This window comes from Ambystoma mexicanum, chromosome 8, assembly GCF_040938575.1.
Source record: "Ambystoma mexicanum isolate Mex_15411 chromosome 8, UKY_AmexF1_1, whole genome shotgun sequence".
Classification (NCBI taxonomy): Eukaryota; Metazoa; Chordata; class Amphibia; order Caudata; family Ambystomatidae; genus Ambystoma; species Ambystoma mexicanum.
In genome coordinates this window covers 1171931553-1171955718 of record NC_090929.1, presented here as the reverse complement: position 1 = coordinate 1171955718, position 24166 = coordinate 1171931553, and positions in this window count along the sequence as shown.

The window sequence follows — 24166 nt, the reverse complement described above, 5'->3', positions numbered from 1 at the left end:
AGGTGAGGAGTGATGAGGATGGGATAGGATATGTCCACAAAAATCCACAAATCTGGTGAATTGACATTGCTGGGATGTTCACAAACTTTACAAAAGTTCAAGGCCATCCATGCATATTTCTGCATTATAGGGTCAGTGAAAAGCAGTTTTTGTATGGCTTATAACCTTTGCGCCATTCAATGAAAATGCATGAAATTCTGCAATATAATTTTAGATCAAAGTTTGATGCTGTTTTAAGGGTGTATACCAACATTTTTGAATGGCTTATAAATTTGGTGATGGTTGATGAATCTGTGTAAAAGTTTGTAAAACGATTTTAGACCCAACCATGAATGTCTGTGACACGTTAAAATGTATTTTGTCAAGATGGGGCACAATTAGAGGGGGTCTCAACATTATTAGGTGGCTTGTAAATTTGGTGCCGTTTGACGAATCTGCACATACGTTTGCAAAAAGATTATAGACCCAACCTTGAAGGTTTGTGCCAGGTTTATATGGATTTTGTCAAGTGGAGGCTAAGATATATCACTATTATTTGTGTGTACATTTTGACACTTTTCAAAAAATAAAACATGAACGGATCTGCAGAAAACTTGAGTGAGGAGCATTGCAAGGTCCCGAAACCATGGTTTCGCAAATGTGTACGTGCTTTATTTTTTTAAAAGTGTCATAATGTAGGTACACAAAATAGTGAACACATTTTCGTGACTGAGGTATAGCTTTTGGTCATGGGCAATGGCCAGATTGTCCAGGTCACTGCATAAAACCATGACTCAGACAATCTGAACACTGGCCATGTCCATGAGGGACTGGCAGTGGGGTTAAGGTGGGCATGAGCAACTATGTGGTAAGGTTTTTCGAAATCGGGATAGATTTGAATGGGAAGACACATTCTGTTTGTGGCTATTGCCTGAAGTGCTGGACTGGATTGCAGCAAACATGCGTGAGGAGCATCAGCAAGAACCTGAAAGAAGGTTTTGCAAATCCATTGAAAATGACAGAAATCTATTTTTTAACACCTTGCATCTTTCATAGCAGCTAAAAACCCTAGTTTGTATTCGCTGCTGCATGTACATTTTTATGCAACCTAAAAATCAAACTAAACAGGCCCACAAAACTTAAAATAAAAGAAGCGAACACCTAAGCACATCAAAAAATACACACAAATGAAATTCTTTGCTCTATCATTCACATAACAATATGATTATTGCACAGAAATATATGTATAGACGTGGCTACAAATATAGCTGTGCCTACGGTCACAACCAATCAAAGGACAAAAAGTGTTGATGCGCCAACGCACCTGCTATATGTAGACGCGGTTATACGGCAGCCCTTCAGGGACATTTGCGCTAGCCGTGGCTTATTGCTAAAACTGCAATCTGAAAATTGTATTTCCATCCTCTAAAACTATAAACAAGTGTTGCTAATGTGCCTACCAACCCCCCTCGACTCCCCATGTTCCTCCTCCATCTCCCCTCATCTATCACAATCCCCTTAAATACTCTATGCATGTATGATCCAAACCCACCCAATATGTTGTATAACTGTGGCTATCAACGACCACAAACAGACAAGTGCCATATCTTGTACCAATAGCTGAGGCTAGCACAAACACACACATGCCATTTGTCCTCAAATAGCTGCAGTTACAACAAGTCCACAATCACACAACATGCCATTTGACCTCAAATAGTTGTGGCTAGAACACGGAGGCACGTCTACCCGCGGTTAACAACAGTGAATACCAAGTGGCTGCAGCATAGCCACGGATAACCACAACAGTACAATCAACTAATCAAAAACTTCAAAACAAACATCAAAAACACCCTGCTCATACAAGCTACTAGACAATTCAAGCTAGGAATAATTTTCATGAAAAAAGAGAAAGACTGCAGACATCATGGCTGGTTTCAAAACTTTGTGGCTCATAGGAGACAGTTGGCTTTTTTGGTTGCTGGCTTTTTGTGAGAAACTAAATATTAACATGGCTCTAGGTTTTAGAGATTTTGCAATTAAATGGTTTGGATTCTGGGGAATGCGTTGGTTCCAAGTGTTCCCAAATTGTTAAGTCTAAGAAGTATAGGACAACCAAAAATCATAATAATTCATTGTATGTCCCTTACTTTAATGATGAAACAAGATATGGCAAAACTGATGGAACTATATCCTCACACCATTTTTATCTTTTCCAATTTGACTCAGAGGCAAAAATGGAGAAGGACCCGCAAATATAATGGTAAAATTGAGAAATTCCAAAGAAATTTTAACAAATCAGTTTCAGCATTCATGAGAGACCACTTACAATTATGGATATCAAAGAACAGCTAATTTCTATACACATGACAGAGTACACTTAACCAATGAAGGAAATACAGTATTCCTTGATAACATCAAAACAATACTCCAGATGTGCTAAATACAACACTCAGTGTACACCAAAATAGTTCTTTTATTGACTACTTATGACATATGAATACACAAATACAATAAAATATGCAAAAAATATGTTTTCTCATACCCACGGCTATAGTTCATTGATGTTTATCATAGCCGCAATAGCACAACTTTGCTTGCGAAGAGAGGGACTCACTTCACATTTAAAATTGCAACAAAACGTAACACATCAATACACCACAACACAGCTCAAGCAGTAATGTATGTTACCTACAGTTAAAGAAAGCTAAAGAAAGCTAAAAATAATACATGACAATAAACTAGCCACAAAAACAAATAATACACACAAAATGTGATAGCATGAGAAAAAATAGACAGAGTAAAGTACAGTATATGGGGTGTCTAAAACCACAGTAAAAAACATCCTTTTAATATAATTTTTTTAATCAATGTTCTTCTGTTTTTCTCCACATGTACAAAAATCTAAAAACACACAACCCAAATTGATGACTCTAAAATACCTTCTGAGCCACTGACCATGGCCTTTTAGCCATGGACAGTGATTTACAGCCCCAACGTCACGATACCTATACAAACTTTCAAAAATATATAGAACCCAATGGCCCAAAACATATAGCACAAATACAGAACTATTCTTTCCCATGTGTATCTGTAGTCCTATGTAACCTCGGATATATCGCAAATATCGACAAAACAGTTGAAAGAAAAAAATGCTTCCCTCCCCCAGGCCATCATCAAGTGCCTCCCTCATCTATACCATCTCCCCCACTCCCCAAATGGCCTCCTCACCTCCCCTGCCCTCTCCCTTTCACCCAAGAACACACACTGCGTTTGTGACACAGTTTGTTTTCAGATGTCGGCTATTTGTGGCAATAGATGAAGCTACAGAAAGCTTTGTGTTACGAACTCAGTCCCTGGGCCTCCTCCAATTCCCAAATTTCACTAAGTTCCCTCTGGCCATCACCCACACTTCTACCGTGATGGCATTTGTATGTTTTTTGACCTGCAAATAGCTTTTTCCCAAAACGTTGCATATGGCCGCACATTTCTATCGCATCAAGAGAAAAACAAATTAACGGTTGTTTCATTTCTGAAAACCATGATCCTGCAATGCACCATGGGAGATATCTCTATTTTTGGGGACTGGCGGCACCCCATCTCCATCAAATATTGAAATAACTACTGCACACCAAACCAAGCAAAGCACTCTTTTGAACGCATCGTGCCCAAGTTTTTTTCAGACCTTGTCCAAATCCGTCCAACAGTTTTGGCTTTGTGCTTTGGCAAAAATTGAACTTTTTTGTCTATGGGAAAATGAATAGGAAGTAGGCCACATTTTTGGAAAAGAACTTATTTTTTGACGCTTAAGAACTTTCTTATTTTTTAACAAATCTTTACGAAACTGTGCACTCCGTGGAGGTGGGGGGTGCCCACGTACTTTTAAACATTTTTGGAATTTCGGTCAAATCAGTTACTTGAATCAAATTTTATTAACAATTTTGAGAGGTTCCAATGTGTCCCCGATGCACCGCCGCCCTATAATATTCAAGGAACTACAGGGTTTTGTTGCGTTCTCACCTGAACATCTCTGCAACTAAAGGTCTTTTCCTTGAAATGCAAAGGTTGTGTTACAATTTATTGCTCACCTTAATGTCTCACTACATGTACTCCCGTCTTCCTTTCCATGGTGGGTTTCTGTTTTTTTCTATCTTTTTAATAGCTGCCATAGAAAGGGAAAAGAGAATATATGTAGTCGCTTCGCCCATGGCAGTTATCGAAAGGGTGAACATACTTCATATCCCTTTCCATGTCAGACAGCTTTTTGTTTTTCTTTTTTCAGTTGCAAAATGCCAGAGTATCTTGCAACTGAATCAAGACACTATTAGTACCCCGGGATAAACTCGATAACGACTTCCGGCAGATACATTGCATCACAAATAAAAGATCCTGCAATGGCCTTTCATCATCCAGGTGGCACTCCTGGAGATAGAAGCAGCTCATCTGTAGATACTTCATGAAAAATCCTCCTCTCTGAACCTCTCTAGCATTTCTGATAACTCTTCAATGGAGTGCTCCAGTGTTGCAGTTCTTTCAAGACTCTAGGCCTCATTACAGAATGCCTGTAAAACGTGCCAGTAGGCAGCAGAAACAGTAAATCTGCATTCCCATGGCGTCCCATAGGACTCCATGGGAATATAGTCAATGAAGACCCTGGCTCCTTTTAGCTGCACATTTAATGGATGGAGGTTGAATCTGTGAAACCACCACTCACAAATACATTGAAATATTACACCACACATAAGCCAAAAAAGGCTGCCACCATGTATGGGCCAGACCATCTCATGCAATTTCCAATATACATCATCCACATCATTTCAGGGGACTCACACCAGATGATTTATCATAATTCATGTTCCCAAGTATTCTGAAGGAACATTATAAGGCACCTTGAGAAGGAATTACTGGAAAGCTGTCTCATGTACAGGCAACTTTTCATAAAGACTCTAGTCATTGCTACAGAGGAAAGAAGAAGACTATTGTTAGGCCTGCTTGTAAAGTGAGTCATCAGGATGAGTTAGAATCTATTCTTATTATTTTGGAAGAATAAGAGGTACCTGGTTTTCAAATCGGTAGCGCGTGTTAATAATTTCCTCATGACATCGCGAACACGTAGGGAGAAACCAGGGGGGCAATTGAAGACACAAGTACTTCAGAAATAGTGCTGCAGACAAAGCAAAACAATAATCAAAGCATTGTCAGCTGCTCCATAGTGTCTACAAACAGATGCAGTCGATGCCATGCAGCCTAACGATGTAATTTGGCTGAAGAGCATGTGAATTTAAGGGTATTTTTACCAACAGGTCAACCGCTGCAGGACGCCTGATAGCGCTACAGTCATAGGAATTAAAGCTGGAACACAAGCACACCATCTAGTGACAGTGACAAGATGACTAAGTGAAGAGACTGCATTGATAGTGCCGTGGTACGGTCAAAAGCAAGTGCATAATGCTAAATATGAAGGCAATTCAGGGCATACAGGGTCTGTTCGTTGGACGTGTGGTGTTGCCTAGCAACAACCACTGCGTCGCGGCATTGCTTATCAAAGAATTGGAGTGCCATGCAGATTTCGTGTGTGGCTAGGCAGGGCATAGATGTTGGTGAAGGAGGTCAGGAAACCGGATTGACAAATTGTGCAGTGAGTGATCAGGCATGATCACAGGAAGGCTTACCGTGCGGTCGGCGAGCTGCAGGATCCATGGATCAGTGGCTCAGTGCGTGCGCATGCACAGAGCCCGAGCAGTCTTTTTGTAATGGCAAAACAAATCTATTGACATGAACACTAACATTATGAAAGCTGTGTAGGTGCCGCAGCTTGCTATTAATCAAAAACAGTCATTGTTAGCAGACAAGGCTATAAGAGCAACATTGTATCATTTGCTCTGTATGTTCTCACCAGGTGGCGTGTATTTGGCGCATATTGCAGAAATGTTCTTACTGTCAGTGGGGGGCGTGTCCTTATTATTGCAAAAAGGATAAACAGGGCATCACACCAGAAAATTGTGTTTTAAGTGTGCCTAATGTAACACATGTGCAGATGAATTGTAGATCCCGTCTAATACCAATGGAACTTTTGAAACATTTGTACATTTTCAATAAATGAACAATCAAAGAAGAGCTGCAGTAGAGGCCAGGTGTTATACAAAACAGACACAGGCAAATTATGTATCTCATCTAGTAAAGTGAAATACAATGAGATGCTTGCACCTTGTGAATAATTAACACAACAAAAGGGTACTACATAGATGATGTTTTAACATCTACGAACTGACAATTAGGCAAACATGCACAAAGGCTCCCATCATTATGATCTATAGCCATAGTATTGGACACAAATAGATGGTACAGTCCTGTGCAATATGGAGCGTGATATAAGTATGCATCACGGTTAGGTGTCGAAAACTGTTTGTCCAGAGGAAACTACTGGCAAAAGTCTGGTTTTATGCCATAAAAAGGTAATGGAAGAGGTTTAAAAAGAAGGTTAGTTGGAAAAGGTAGCTTAGTTGAAAAAAAGATTCCATTCTATGGAGACGTTGACAGAGTCCAGACGGTATATCCAGTAGAAATGTACTACTAATGCTTTGACAGTACATGAAATATCACCCATTGTGCTACTAACCTCATCATGTACAGAATTGTATGCTTTACGCTCAATACATGACTAATATTTTGGTCTTTGTTTTTAGTATGCTTCTTTAATGTGAATACATTTTATTTTATCAGTATTATTCCCACTTTGGCTGTGTGATCAAATGGCTAGTTCACAATACTTTCTAACCTCCTGTACATCAAAGAGAGGGGTAGCCTTGACTCTCTGTCCTTCTGTTCTGTTACTTATTCACCCTCTGGAGTCAGGCCCCCTGTTTACAAAAAAGAGGGCTATTTGCCCCATTTTTTCTGCTGGAAAATTAGAAGGGCCAAATCTTAGTGTTTTCTTACACAATGTTAGACATATTCAAATGTTCAACCATTGACAAAAATGTAAAATAACAAAAATGACAACTCTAAAAAGAAATCCAACAAAAAATGAAGCCTCCTCTCTGAACCGCTTTAGTATTTCTGATAACTCTTCAAATGGAGTGCTGCAGTTCTCTCAAGACTCTAAGCCTCATAACAGGGTCACTGCTAAAACCCTCCAATAGGTAGCGAGTTACTGGCAGCCCTGTAACACGGTTTCTACCACCTGACTTCCCAGTTATGGCAGGCGGTGAAAACAGTACATCACCATAAGACTCCATGGGAATGGAGGCACTGAAGCACTGGCACCATTGCTAATGGTACTGGTGCTTTGGTAAAATACCTGCCCTCTTATCATTTCTCCTCCTCACCCCCATGTCTGGCTTTCAACAATACTCAGATCTATAAAGATAACTTGAAAAGTACATAAACCATAGTGTCACTCAAACATATAAATCCCACAATGTTAGGCAAAACGTGTACTTGTGTGGCATTAGTCCCATCTTGACTAGCGAGACGACAAATACCAGAATGACAACAAAAGTCAAAAGGTGGTCTCTCAGAGCTACCAGAGAGCACTGGAACATAGAAGATCTTTAAACCATATTCTGGCATTACATATATTACACAGACTACATTAGAGGCTGTGTAGTTATGGTTAAGAGGTTCTACTCATAGGAACAGCACTTTTTGGGTGGCTTATAACTTTGCCCCCCCCGGACGAATCTTCATCAATCATTGAAAAAAAGTATATGGCCCCATCAGATTGATTCTGCAATGTTTTGTGAGGTTTCTTCAAGGGGGGCAAAGTTATAGCGGGAGTCCCAAAATGTGTGGTTTTCTCATAGATGCAATGGAAAAGAAATGTGTGCATGTCTAAAACCCAAACCACTGAAAGGATTGTCACAATATTTGTACCAGGAGCATCATTGGCTTATTCACGAAAGCATGCTTTTCTAAATCTGGTGTAAATACATCCAGTAGTTTTTTTGAAAAAGGGCAAAAAGCAGGTAAAAAAGAAACTTTGATATCTAGGTTCGATCCACAGACTCACTTCCTTATTTGGTCTGCCGGACCAATCAGTGGTTGCCGTGATTTCCGCAGAACTCCATGGCATGCAGATTATTTGGGAGAAGAGATATTTGTCTGTGTGTTGGAGAAATATGTACTAAGCTATTTAGTCGTGCTGTTGCTTGTTGATACATAGGGAGTGTCATGCTGTGCACTTCTAGTTTGTCTGTGGAGCTGATAGGCAGCATGGGATGAATTTCTTTTTTTAACATGGTCTTGTTTAATTGACTACAGATTGCAAGGGTTGGAATTAACAACATGCATTTCATAGTTAATTGTTCCATGACATCAGGAGCAGATGTGTTTCACCTATATAGGTCATAGACTTGTCTACTATTAAGGATGCATTTCCAGTTCTAATGCTTTTTTAAATGTTAGCAAAGGTGAGATCTGCAGACTGATGCATGTTTTCCATTAGTTGTCGGTACTGAAAATGTTGCCAGAGATTTACATTTCCAATGCTGCCAAGTTTGTTGTGTCTTGTTTTAAAATAGGTTGACATTTTACTGGTGTTAACTGTAGGAGGCCTCTGAAAACAATAGCATGTTTTCCTGCAAAGAGTTCTTCGTAATCGGTTTTTAATACTTCTTAATTCTGAGGTGAATTAAAGCCAACCTGTGGTTGGAAACCATGCTTTCTTCATCTATTAGGACCACTTTCATTTGTTTCAGAATTCTGCGTACTTCAGTAGCAGCTTCTGCTGATATTTTGTAGTATTCTAATTTGTTTTGGTGGAAGGAGCAGCAGCCGGTGCAAAGTTACACCTCCTATGTTGTTGGAAGCAAACCTGTGGGGCTCTTACAAAGGCCCAAAGGTTGTAGCTTGTTAAGTATTGTAGAAATGTGCTGATTATTTTAATTAATAATGTTTTTCCAGAACCAGTGTCACCACTTACATACAGGAGCAGAGGTTTATATTTTTTACAGCTACAAGTTTTATTTTCATGTTTAAAACCACATTCAATTTCTTCAGTGACTTCTCGAGAAATGGTGAGTTGTTCATCTTTAGCTTTGATTTCACCACTGACATTTAGAATGAGGGGTTCTACAAGTGGTTCTTTGCTTCGTGCTAGGGACGATTGACTACCCTCAGGAGTATCTTCATCTAGCTGAGCTTCAATTTCTTCATCTTGTTGGTGTTTATTGTCCAACATTTGTTTGTATTGTTTGAAATTGGCATTTGTTACACTGCTTTCATTTGTTTTGAATGCAGCTTCAAATGAGTCATGGTAACCTAATAATTCTTGTTCTTTTCACCAAGGTTTAAAAAGTTGCAGTAGCGTCATGTAATACAGTTCTCTATGCTGCATAGAATTAAATGATAACTTTATATGATTAATTAGGCTGTGTTGTACTAGGTTTCCTACACATGTTGAGACTGAATATTTGCCAGTTGTCTTATCTGGTGTGATGTTGTTTTTGTAGGAGCAGTTTTGGACTATGTCATACAGGCACATGTTTTCCAAAACAGTACTTCTCTTTGGGTAGTATGTGTCAATTAAATTGTTTTTAAATGTCCTGGCTGGTGAAGTCACTTGTGGCTATTGCTTCTATCTCTTGGTAGGATTTAGTACTCTTTTTCAGGATGAAGCTAGACCAAACTTTAGCCGGACAATGTTTTCAGATTTGCCATATAAGGCTGTACCTGTTAAATGGCTGCTCTTTCGTACCACCCCCATTCTCTATGGGAGCGCATTTTTATACCGAAGCTGTACAATATTTGTGACAGTGTTTTGTCAGATGATATGTCATCCGAGAGGTCTTTTAGCTCTGTTTCTCACTTTTGGTGAGATATGCTGTGACATATATTGCAACTGTCATGGAATTGTCTGCAATGTATTGTATGTCTATGTTTGCATTCAACAATAGGGCAATGATTGCATTGCAATCATTGATGTACTTGAATGTTTCATCTTTTTTAATGTTGTATGTGTTTTTAGGGGATTTGCCTTTTACAAAAGACACACAGAAAAAGTATGCATCTGTACATGTGTTCAAGCAAATGTTGAATTTTAAAACTTCAATTTATTTCTATACATATATACATTTAGAGTAATAACCACTGGTTTTTCAATACCCATGTATGGAATTTTTAAAATATTTCCTAAAAAATAGTTGTTTGTTGTTTTTAAGCACTTGTTTTATTTATAAAATGATACGTGTACAAATGTATTTTACAATAGAACCATTGAGTATTTGCATATGTTTTATTTTAAAAAGTTGTAAATTAGTCTTTAACATGTGTTGCGTTCCATTTATTTATACTAATTTATTGTGTGAATGTACATGCAAATTATATCACAGTGAACATATCCTACATATATTTGGCACAAATAGGAACATTCTAAGCACTGTACTATTTATAATTCAGATATCATCTTTTACCAAAGTACTGCAAAAGAAAGCTTCACACAAGTAGTGAGATGATGCATGTGCAACTGTTTACTGTTTTAAAGAATGTACTAATTCTTATGATCTATTCTAAAATGGAAGAATCACATCTGTAGAAACGTAAATTTGGCTCTAAATATCGGCAAATAAGAAGAGTGATCTTATGTCTTATGCCTTTAGTTAAATAATCATTGAGGTTATATGTGGCAGTGTTTTGCAACTACCCGTAGAAGATGAGTGGTGTTTGCATGACATATTCTACTCAGTGACTTTGCAACATGGGGTCATCCAGACATTGGTCCTCATTACGAGTTTCCCGGTCCAGAAACCGTTGTTTCAGTGATGACGGTGACACTGTTTCCGCGACTGCAAGCATGCAGTATCAACAGCCGATTATGGCCGGTCTGTCGTGCGCACCAGACCGCTGTGGAAACAGTATCACCGCCGGCACGGAAATACCCACGGACATGGATGCACCATGAAATACAGCAGTGGAATATCCATATCCGCCTCCGCCCTCATGGAAATGGAAATACCGATTCCCGAAACACTGTGATCGTGAAAACCGGAAAGAGAGCAGCAGCCATTACTTAAATCACAATCCGCTGCCATCCTCTGAGACCACAGGTCCCAGCATTGCCTCTGAAGCTACAGTCATGGGAGGAGAGGTGTAGCAGTGTCCTGCACCTCAAAGGAATACAAGGGGTAGGAGATGCAGAGGCCGGAGTCAGCACCGCTGGCGATGCTGGTAAGTACACAGAGTTGAAACCCATGAGTGTGAATGCCGCCCTCCAACCAAGGCAGGAGTGACCTGACACATCAAACAATGACCCCACCAGCCTGGGCAGGAGTGACCTAACACATCAAACAATGCCCCCCCAGCCAGGACAGGAGTGACCCGACACATCAAACAATGCCCCCCCCCACAACCAGGGAAGGAGTGACCCAATACATCAAACAATGCCCCCCACCCCGAGCCAGGGCAGGAGTGACTCGACACATCAAACAATGACCCAGCCCACAACCAACATGCACATGAGATATGCCTCCTGGACATGCAGACATCACGTCACTGAGTACAAGCTGAGACACACACACCTGAGTGCATCACTCGTCAAATGTGTGTACATGCAAGTGGACAGAGAATGTGTAGTGCATTGCATGTGATGGACCCATTCACATCCCACCACACAACGAACAGCATGCCCTCCATTCCCCTAGAGGCACTTCAACCAACAGTGACACAGTGCAGCAGGCTATGCCACGTCCTCCCGCACGTGGCCGATGCAACCGTCCTGCGCAGGATGCCATTGCTAGCACCTCTGCTACACACTGGCACCACCGACATTGGGCACGGATGCCCCAACCCCCGCTGAGACCCCTCTGCTGCCTGTTGCCACACAAGCAACACCCGTTACCACATTGGCCGCAGAAATCAGTGACCATACTGTTGCCACTGGGGAGGAGGTGGAACCAAGTGGTAACAGTGCACCAGTTGTACTTTGACAAGGGTGATATCACTCCCCTACCTCACCTGGAGTTGAGCCCCTCAGGACTCCACAGCCCCATGAGGTCGTCCACACCCTTGATGGCCGAAATGTGTACACACCTCCAGTGCAAAGGAACAACAAACCGGTCTCACACAGCTGGTTGAAAAACAACTGGAGGAGGCTAGCCAGCAGCGGTAGGAGGCAAGGCTGCAGCGGGAGGAGGCAAGGCTGCAGCGTGAGAGTACTGTCACCTCTGTCCGCCGGCTGTCGAGGGAAATAGGTCATTTTGCCACTACTAATGTGACCCTGTCACGGCATGTGAGGGAGGGGAAAAGCATCCTGTCCTCCATTGCAGAGTCAATGTTGATGGCCCAGCAGACTTATTTTGGCAATGTGCCAGCAGTTACGCCACCAGTGACGTCAATCAGCACCACTCCCTCCAGTTCTGTAGCGAGTAGCCCACGGTGACGCTCAAGCTGGCTGGCCAGACCCTCTGTGAAGGACACATCCGCACACAAGCGCAGCCGTAAATAGTGGGATGAACATCTGACTGTCGTCAAGACATTTGGGATTGGTTGGCTGTAATGGGGTGGGTACGTTGGGGAGGTGGGGGAGGTCTGTAATGGGGTTAGTGTGTTGGGGCCCGGTTGGGGGTAGGTACGTTGGGAAGGTGGAGGAGGTCTGTAATGGCATTAGTGGGTTGGGGCCTGGTTGGGGGAGGGTACATTGGGGAGGTGGAAGAGGTCTGTAATGGGGTTAGTGGGTTGGGGCGGGTACGTTGGTGGGGTGGGTGGGCACAGGTGTACAGCTTTCCCTTCCAATTCACCTTCATCCCTGCATCGTTTAGAATAAAGTACTGTTAAAAAAGAAGTGACGAGTGGCTATTGCTGATTTAATTTGCATTCAATCCATTTGATGTTTTGCAACATATATTTGTGCCCTGTCGTGCATGTAGAGTCTTTAAAAAAAAACGGTGAATGAGTCCTTCCCGTGCATGTTGTCCATCCAGTGCACCCCTGCCAGGGAGGGCACCCATCACATCCCCACCATCGTCATCATCATCATCGTCATCCACATCATCATCATCCTTTGTGTCTGGGGACAGAGGAACGTTCCTGCGCATGCACAGATTGTGCAACATGACACATACAAGCACTATTTTACCCGTCTTCAATGGCCTGTACAGCAATGATCCACTACATCGGCTCAAGCAGCGGAACCTGGCCTTGAGTAATCCAGATGTTCTCTCTATCATGCCACGTGTGCGAACATGTGCCCTGTTGTAGGCCTCCTCATGCTTGTTCCTTGTCCTTTGTATGGGCGTCATCAGCCATGGTGTGAGTGCATATCCTGCATCACCTACATGGAATTGGAAGGAATGGTAAATGTCAGTGTTCGTGGTTTCCATGTCTGAATCAGATGCAGTACAATCATGTTCCGTTTGTGATTTGGTCATATGGGGCATCCTATGATCTGACTTGTAGGTCTCTACCATGTCAGAGCCATTGGTGGTCACATTGGTGCTTTGTCATTGGGCTAAGACTTGATGTGCACAGGTAGATGGCCATGAGCCCATGTGTGGTTGGTAAATGCTTCCAACATTGCATTGTGCAGTGATGTGCAGACATGGAGCAGTAAGACAATGGTCACTGTGAATTTGTGGTCAATGCACTATGCCGGGTAAGCACACATCATGTGCATTGTGGGGGCACAGGAGCATTGGGTGGGTGAGGGACTTGCTTCCTCAAGTCGGCCTTGCTTGTTGTGCAACAACATTTTCAAGGTGTGCATCTCTGTTGGCAGGGTGTGTACGTGCACACTGTGGCAATTTGAATTGTGAAGCAATGCGATGTGTGGGGTGTGGTGACTGTCTATGCCATTGGCCAGGGGTAATGCATTGTCAGTTGTACCAACCCAAACACACAGGACATTGCCTTAGCTACCCCCCCCTTGCACAGGGCTCATGCATTGGCAGTTGTACTCACCCAATAGCAATGTGCTTTGTCGAATTACGCAGGACCATTGACTCATGTGTCGACCCCGGGAAACGTGCACAGCAATGGGTTATCACTTGTCCTGCGTCACATGCCATCTGGACATTCGGTGAGTGGTATTGTTTCCTATTGTGGTACACCAACTCCAATGCACGTGGTACTCTCAGCTCTATGTGCGTTCAATCTAATGTACCGATGTAATTTGGCATGCCAGCAATGGCATGGAAGGCCAACCTGGTGGCAATGACCTGGGCAGGGGTACAGGGAGGGCGGTATATTCAGACACATGGCACAGCAGGGCATACAGTACCTGGACAAGCATTTTTGAGAAACAGGGCTGTGACAGCCCGTGCAGCTCACCGACAGTGTGCTGATATGTTCCATTTCCAAGGGAATGCAGTACCGAGAGCACCTTCAGCAGGGGCAGGATTGCAGTACGGATGCCGATGCAGCTGCTGATGTCCTCCTCGATCATGGTGACGATGCACATGATTGTTGGACGGTCAAGCCGGTATAATGTGTGGATCTGCCCTGAGGTCAGGTTCCAGGGTGAGGCCCTGATGCAGGGTATGGCAGGCTGCCTGCGGGGTCATGCCAGCTGCACATTTGGGTTTGGTATGGGTGCCGGGTTTGCAATCTGCCGCCTGCACCTCCTGCGCCTCCTGCGCCTCCTCCTCCGATGTACTGCTGCCACAATGTGCGCTGCTGCCTGTAGGCTTAATAGCTCCAATGCTGCTACAGCGGCTGGCTGCATGGTTGTTTTTGGAGTTGGCCTGGGTGTGGGTGTGGCCCTTTTGGAGGCTCCCAGTTGTCTGCAGGGTGCAGCTGGTCTCATTTTGTGTACCTGTGGCTTGACTCAGCTCACCTGCCACTGGTTACCGCCATCTCAGCGGTGGCGGTGGTACTGCCACAATGTTCATGGTGTTTCCGCCATTGTTTTGGTGGTGTTTCCATTTCCGTGCTACTCGTAATGCGCACAGTGTTATGTATTGCCGGTAACTGGGGGTGCGTCGGTGTGTCAATGCGCTGTTTCTGCCGACGTAGTTTCCGGGTGCGTTGTCTATGTGGGGGTGGCTCCAAGGTGATGGCATTTCTGGGATCACAGGGCAGAATTCACTAATATGGTAAACGGTGCCGATACAGTTTTACCAGCACCATTAAGTCCAGACCAGCGTACTTGTAATGAGGCCCATTGACTTGTTCGCAACTCTAGAGAACACCCAATACCAGATAACACCTCGAGGCCCTCAATTGATCCAAAGGGAACGGTCTCTGGATAACATGGTCCAGAATATTTGCATAATTTTCCCTCCATCCCCCCACTCCCGATTACCCACAGAATAGTGCACAAGATGCACCAGGAGCAAGTGATGCTTATTCTGGTTGCACCAATGTATGCTCAACAGCCATGGTTCTCACATCTAGTGAGATCTGACCTGCCCCTCCAACATATTGTTGCAGAACTTGGGGAAGACCTAAACTGGTGTGCACCTTACACAAGAAATGGTTACTCTGTTAAAGTTGAACCATTTTGTTTTCTGTCTCTTTCCTTTTATTCCTTGTCTTTCCCATTCTCTCCACCTTTTATTCGTTTGCTCTCTATCTTCTCTTCCTTTCTTTCATTCATTCGCTTTTTTCATCTCTCATTTTCTCATCAGATTTCATGCTGTCTTTCTTTCACTCTTTTTACTTCCCGCTATTTCCTCTCTCCCTTTCTCTTTCTTTCCCTCTAGCACTCTTTCTCTGCTTTTCTCTTGTATTGCATACTATCTTTCCTTCACTTTCTTTTTTACTTCACTCGTTCCCTCTTTCTCTTGCTTTCTCTCTCTTTCTTTCTCTTTCTTTCCCTCTTTCCCTCTAGCTCTTTCTCTCCTTCTCTCTTGCATTGCATACAATCTTTCCTTCACTCTCTTGTTTACTATTTCCCTCTTTCCCTTTCCCTCTAGCACTTGTGATCTCCTTCTCTGTCTTGTATTGCACAGAATTTGCCTTTCTCTTTCTTTTTTACTTCACTCTTTTCCTCTCTCCCTTTCGCTCCCTCTTTCCTTCCCTCTAGCTCTCTTTCTCTCCTTCTCTATCTTGCATTGCTTACTACCTTTCCTTCACTCTTTCTTTTTTTTTACTTCATTCTTTCCCTCTCTCTCTGTTTCTCTTGCTTTCTCTCTTTCCTTCCCTTTCACTTGGAAGCTGGCATGTCCTGAAAAAGCCAATGGGTGAGATGGTGGTTCTCGTAGCAGGTATCCCAAATATCCTTAATCTACGTGTTTCTACATTTACTGTTGTGCTTCCATTTTAGAAAGTTCTCCCTCTATCCATATATCCCAAATCAAGTTGTTTCTACATTTACTGCTGTGCCCCCATTTTAGACATTTCTCCCTCTTTCCAGGTATCCCAAATCAAATTGTTTCTACATTTACAGTTTTGTTTCTACATTTACAGTTGTGCCCCCATTTTAGACATGTCTCCCTCATTCCAGGTATCCCAATTCTAGGTCTTTCTACATTTACTGATGTGCCACCATTTTAGACATGTCTCTATGTATCCAGGTATCCCAAATCTAGGTGTTTCTACATGTACTGTTGTACCCCCATTTTAAACATTTCTCCCTCTGCCCAGGTATCGTAAATCTAGGAGTTTCAGCATTTACTGTTGTGCCGCCATTTCAATCATTTCTCCCTCTATCCAGGTGTCCCAGATCTAGTTATTTTGACATGTACTGATGTGCTCCCAATTGGACATGTCTTTCTCATCCAGGTTTCTCAAACCTAGGTGTTTCTCCATTTAATGTTGTGCCCTCATTTTGTATTTTATCTTAAATCTAGGTGATTCTACCTCCATGGATGCCAGCAGTGTTCGCAGCAGAAAACCATGATAAATATGCCCCCTCACCTCCATATGACTGTACATCCCTCCCTGTTCCTCTGGGCCCCTCTCCCACTGTTCAGACTCAATCTAGGGAAAGCACAACTGTCAACCAGCCAATCGCGTAGGACCTAGGAACCGATATTGAAAATGAACTCTATCCGAGTTTGAGGTATGTATACCTTGCACCACATTCTGTGGACACTGGCCGCAGGCACGGCCACCCATCCAATTACTATTGAATGCAGCTATGGCTATGCAATTATGGTCTAGCAGCTCACATAGCCATCCTCACTGAAACTCCTGATGTACCACAACACCTCTGCCATTAGTATATAGCAACAACCTACCAATACATTTCTGTCTAGCTGGACACACATTGAGAATCCGGGATAAGCACTCTATACTAAACCACCAACAGCCTCTGCCCATGTGCCTGATTTCCGGACTGCTTACTGGAACCCAGCCAACCCACCTAATTCCTAACATGGCTAAATGCAGACACGCATATTAAAAATTAACTCTTATAATCTCCTCACATGGACTTCGGTCCCTGAGGGCGTTCCAACCACAAAGCACATTGAGGCCATAGAATACAATCAATATGATGTTATTAGGGTGGTCACCAGTGGTGTCATCAGTGATGCCATCATGGATGGCATAGATGATGTCATCTTTGATGTCATCATTGTGGTCATGGGATGAACAACAGGGGATGAGTAGTTAAGGTTGCTTTAGCAAAATTTCAGGGGTTTTGTTGCATGAAGTTCTTACCTTAATGTCCCTGCAAATAATGTTTTTCCTTGAATTTCAAAGGTTTTGTTATAATGTATTGCTCACCTTAACATCTATGCAAATAAAGTTTTGTCCTTGAATTTAAGGGGTTTTGTTATTCCATAGATTACATCAATAGCCAGGGCCTTTGGACATGCCCACTGTCCATTTTAAAACACTACCAGACCACTAGCCATGGCCAATCTATATTTTAAAGCACTTACAACCCATTGTTCAAAGACGTTCATCATTCACAAACTCATTTTGACCTGTTTTGTCTGGTATTGTTACATATACAAGATTGCTGGATTTGAGAACTCACAATGTTTTTAGTCAATGTGCAGTGAGATTAAATGATTTGCCATGGATCACACACTTTGGTTGAGCAGCGTGCTGCAAGCCCCTTGTTTTATGTTCGGTCTCTTGGTGACTGTTGTGATACATTGCACAACCCCCAACTAACCAGATTTAAGCAGCACAGAAAAGGAAAAAAATGACCGGCTGCAAGATTCACATATGCCCAGGTACTTTTGCCCCATAGTTAAAATCAAAAGCCGGCACCCATCAATGTACACACAGTAAGTGAACATATATCATAAATTGAAATAAACAAATGTAGTCATTTGACCTTCCCCTTAGAAGAACGTGTGCAAGTCAAAATAGTATTGGACTTAAAAAAAAAAAGTAAAGCACACCAGAAAAATAACTTGAGAGAGGAAATGTTCCAATAAATATGCTGGCAAAGTATAAACAGTGCTCACCTTTTAAACCCAGCAAATAGATGTGAAATATTCCCTGGTAAACAAAATCCCAACACGAAACAAGGGCTTGTGGTCTTGTGGGTAAGCGTCTGCACTGGGGACATGACAACCTGAGTAAAATTCTGGTAGCCAAATACTAGAACATGCTGGCCAATCACCAAAAACCCTAAGGGTTGCATCCGTCCTCTGAAAAAAAGGTACGCTTTTCACCCACCTGTCTCCATTACTTGTTCCAAGAAAAGTAGCCACAAACAGGGAAGAATAACTGCACCAGTGTCCAGGATTACAAACTCTCGCTACATCGTGGGCAAATACTCATGACTTACTTGCCCTGAAATAATTTTCCCTCCTCACCCCCATGTCTGACTTTCAACACTACTCTACTTTATAAAGATAACTTGAAAAGTACACAATCCTTAGCATCATGCAAATATTTACTATGGTAGGCAAAACGTGTAAAATTGTGACATTACTACAAATACCAGAATGCAATTCAGCAAAAGGCAAAACAATGGTCTTTGAATGCAATACTTTCAAGGACTGACAGTAGAACAGTTTTGAAAAAATGATGTGGATGCCATGTGTTTTCTTAGTGTGTTATGAGATATTTAAAATGAAGAAAACACACAGCAAATGGGACTGTAGACTGTCTTCCATCCATGCAGTAACCAGGACTATCCCTACTTAGCTTCAAAGCGCAGAAGGGACCGACACCCTCAGGCCATGTTGCTCTAAGTGGTCTTGTAAATTGGGCACACTTATTAGGCAACTTGGCAGGAGGAGGCTGGCCCTTTCCTAACTTTGAGGCTAAGCAGGGTCTGTCTTAGTTACTAAATGGTTGGGAGACCAGGGTCACCAGTGAGTATTCACTACTGATGTCACTGTAACTGAACAAATATCTATTTTGTTTTATTATGTATAAAAGATGGCAGGCTTTGAGAAATCACACTGTTTTCAGTTAATGTGCTGTTCGATTACATTATTTGCCAAGTATCACATATTTTGGTTAAGCAGCAAACTGCAAGCCTCTTGTTTTATGGTCGGTCTCATGGTGAATGTTGTGATACATTGCACAACCCCAACTAACTGCATTAAAGCAGCATGGAAAAAGGACAAAAATGACATGCTGCTTGAATAAAAGTGAAATGTAAAAATGTAGTTCAATTGACCTTCCCCTAAGAAGAGATTGCACAAAACAAAATAGCATTGGACTTCAAAGTATTAAAGGTGCTCACCTTTTAAACCCAACAATCTGTCGTGAAATGTTCCCTGGAAAACAAAATCCCAACATGAAAAAGTGCTTGTGGTCTTGTGGGTATGCGTCTGCACTGGGAACATGGCAACCTGAGTAAAATCCTGGTAGCCAAATACTTGAGCAAGGATGCCTTTAAAACTAAGAAAACAAATGCCATGTGGCACTGTGGGCTGTCTCCAATCCATACAGTAGCCACGTCCAACCCTACTTAGCTTCAAAGCAAGGAAGGGGTCTTGTAACTTGTTCACATTTATTAGGCAACATGGCTGCAGGGTTCGAGCCACTACTTTGCTTTGAATCTAAGCATGGATGGGAGTCTCAGATGCCATTGCCAGTGATTTTTCACCCCCAGCGTCACTGTAGCTGTAAAAATATATATTTTTTTATTTGTTTAACTTTTATTCGATAGCCGTGGGTACAGAACTACAGATAACTCTGGCTATCTGTAGTCATTTTAAGTATGAACTATAGATAGCCATGGTTGTCCATCGGTCGGCTATCCGTCAGCTTTATAGCCACAAATATGAGAATAAGGGCAAGGAAAAATAGCTTTTCGTAACTCAGGCCCTCACCAAGTGCCCCATCATCTGTGCCAGCTCCCCGCAGCCCCCAGATGGCCTCCTCACACCCCTGCTCTCTCCCTACCCCCAACACACGCTGTTTCTGTGACACAGTTTGGTTTGCGAAGTCGGCTATTCCAGCATAAAGCCAAGGTTACAGAAAAGCATTGTGTTTTATACTCAGTCCCTAGACACCCTCAAACTCCCAAATTTCACTTGGTGACCACTAGCAATCCCCCACATCACCTCTTGACTGACTGTTAGTATTTGCATTTTTTTTTACCTACAAATTGATTTTTTCCTGCCTTCATTTTCTGATAACCTCAGCTATGTCCTCGGCTATCTCTCGCATCACGCAAAAACAAATATGACCACAGTTTATTTTCTAAAAAACCCTGGCTTTGGCAATTTACCTGAAATATCTATTTTGGAGATGGGGGCTCCCTCTTCTCCATCAAATATTTTAAAAACCTATTGCACGGAATAAGGCCAAACTACAAATATGCCTCTTTTAAACACTTTGTGCACAAGTTGTGTGGGATATTTTGACCCACTCAGCTATGCTTACTACATCATGTTTCTGCATTGGGGCAAGAAACAGCACCAAATGGCCGTGCTGACTCTGGTGCGCTCCAAAATCTGTTTTGTAATAACCAGAAAATGGCTGCACTGCCCTACCAAACCCATTTCAGTTGGGGTAAAACAGAGTACTCACTGCAGGAATGTGCCAGTGTGCTCTGCAACATTTTACATGCAACAAAGGAAAGTAGAAGCATTACTTTGCTGTAAACCCCAAATGCCTCTTTAAAATCTCATCTGTTGAACCTTCAAAGAGCTGTTTGGAGCTAAATTCAATTCCTCCTGAACCATTATGATCAAAAAGGCCCTGCGATGCCCAGGGTCATTCTTGAGTCTCAGAGGAACCGGGACTCATTTGAATGACAGCCCCTATCAAAAGTTTCTTTTGAAAAGCAAACCAGGGACTGTGATTTCATTTTCCATGGGAAACACAGCTATTTCTTTGCAACAAGTATCAAGAATCAGCTGTCCAGAGAAAGACTAAACAGATGCATGATACATGTATCCATGCTGCAAACAACTCCAGCACTCAAGGAAAGAAATAGGGCTGTCTAAAGTGTGTATTTGCAGCAGACGAAAACCAAATTTAAAGAAATAAGTTAAATGTGCTTTTGCCTGACTGAAGAGCCAAATTGCCTATTTTTAAAGTCTATTATTGTATTGTGTAAAAGCTTGATTATTTAGAAATGTAAAAGGATGTGCTACTGTTAAAAATACACCTATAAACTGTTTCAATTCTATAGGTTTAAAGTAAAGATTTCAAATGTGAATATCAAAGCTAAAACCCAAGCTGAGTTGGCAAACTGTATAAAAAAAAACCTGGTCTGCAAGTGTCTAGCCCTGAGAAAGGGTGACACCTCAAACTGCTGGCACAAGAAAGGCTAATTCCTATCTTGGAGGCTTTGAATACCCAGGACTCTCACCTTTCAAGTGGGAGGGGCAGGAAACTTCAGTGAAGGGGAGGCCCCTCATTCTGCTTCAAAGGAATTGACATTTGCTTACACTTGGCAAAAAGAAAAAAAAAACTGACAAGTGACATTTGGTGTTTTAAAAGCCTATTTGTAACTGAGATTTAAAGACATTTAACTTTGTCACAAGAATGAGGAAAAATCTGAAAGTTGGTAGTTTCAAATCTAATTTTATGCTATTCATTTGAAGACTTGGTAGGTCTCAGTAAGGCATAATGAACAGACGTTATAAAGAATGACGATTGCGAGGAAAGTATTAACGTTGCATACATAACATTGTGTACACATATCCCACGGATGATTGCACATATATGTACATAGTGGGTACATTTTAGGCCAAATATTTCATGGCTAAAATTGCCAAAACGTAACAGAAAGGCATAACCGGGTCTGGCAGACTTGGGATTTGGATTGTAATCTGACCCACAAAATATGTAACCTGTGTATCTGATTTTCTCCAAGGTTCCAAATGCATAAATATGTATTTGTGGGAAAGTAGATTTTGGAGCTAGGGGACGTCTCTAATAATTGTAAAAATCATCCCATGAACATGACATGTTTTTCTGTCATCTAATCCGCAAAGAGCAAGTTGGAAACTATGCTTGTGCCCAATCCTAGCATTATGGGTGAGAGTAGAAGGCCTGCCCTGCCATATACTTTAGTGATGTCATTGGGCATGATAAATAAGGGAACCTTACACACACAAAGAAAAGACTGATTTCTGACTTCTTCCTGGTTTTCTGCATGGCGTTCTGTTCCTGATTTCTTACAGCTTGTTCCCAATTCCTGATTTCATTGCAAAGCCAATTCCTATGCATTGCTGAACTCTTTTTCAGCTAGCTCAAATTCTAAAAAAATCCCAAAATCCCAAGGGAAGCATCTGATCCAGCTGGTTTGCTACTACTAAATGCATGCCTGCTGCAAACTCGCCATCCAACTGATCTCCCGTCTCCAGTAACCAGAATGGCCAGTCCAGTCCAGTGCCGTCCAGGTGACCAGAACCACCCAGCTGACCCTATCCCGCCAGATGTGCCCTTCTGTCCTTGGTTACACCCGATCCGTGTGATGACCAGAATCCTTGACGGTCCAAAATCCTAAATTAAAGTGGACTGTAAAGTATTAATAGGAAGCATAGGTCAATCATAGCATACCTTGCCTTGCTTTGTTCCATCCCAATCTCTAAACCATCCTATCCTTACCTTAAGAACTTGTAATATTGTCACAACCATTATTGCCACCTTGCCTTTTATTCTTGTGCTAGAGCTAACTTCTTTAAATAATTTTTTCTTGTGAAATCCTAAACTCTTAATCCTCTCTTGGGTAATTGGACTGGGTCCGCCAGGGAGGTGCGCGAAGGTGCGGGGTTGGTTCCGCGAATCAACCCTAGAGTTTACTGTGTTTCAATCTGGTAACCTAGCCTGAATGCCCTAATGTAGAATAAAACTATCCTTGTAAAAATGGATTTCTGTTTTCTTTTTCGCACCTCTCATTCAACATTGCATAACTCATTCACTTTAATAGCTAGAGGCTTCATTGCAACTCTGGATTATACCTAAAACATGTAGCTGCATCCCAACCTAGAAACTGCACTCAAAATCAATATATTTCACCTGTTTTTCTTAAAAACCATTTGGTTAAATGTAGGCAGGAATCCACATTTCTGCAAAGTTTTACACGTGTGATTTCTGCTTTAAATTATTTTCAACCTTCCATTAAGATTCAAAGTGTTTACTTTTGCTCAAACTGTAGCTCATCATTGTTCGTATCTTGTCAATGTTGCTCCCATAGAAATTTGTATTGATTTAAGAACTTTTGCACACATTCATTATTTTACGCAGCCATTTTTGAATGTCATTTTAAAAAACTGAAAGATTTCAAACCCGTCATTCTCTCTTGTTTGGGGAGGGAAGGTTGTATTCAAATTCTGTTTACTGTTCTTTATTCCTGATTACCTGCTGCTTCCTTATATCTGTTTAGAATTGCTTATTGGTGGGTTGAGGAATATTGCAGCGGGAAATCCTAACTTAAGTGCTATCCTTTCAAACAAGCCAAAAGTGTTATTTTCTCTGATGTTTTATATTTTGTGTTGCTAAAGAGTGAATTTAACTGCCGTACATACCTTCTTATCTTTTAGTGTCACCACATTGGTGATTGCTGCTCCCTATTAAAAGTATATGTTTGATTTGAATTTTAAATAAATAAATAAATATTACATTTACCAAACAGCCTGATTCTTGGTTCATTGTGACCTGGGGTATTTTGAGAAGGGGTGTGATATGAGTGGTATAAACATTTCAGCTGTACGCTGCATACTAGGCTGGGACCAGGGTGTATCACCTGATTGAAATACTTAACAGATTTTTCGGACCTGGTCCAAATCCGTCAAGTGGTTTGGGCTGTGCTGTTCAGCAAAAATTGACCTTGTTTGTCCATTGGAAAATGAATGGGAAGTAGGCCGCAACTTTGATTGTTTTGTATTCTTTAAACCTTTTTTATTTTGTAACACATCTTCTGAAACTTTGCAATCAG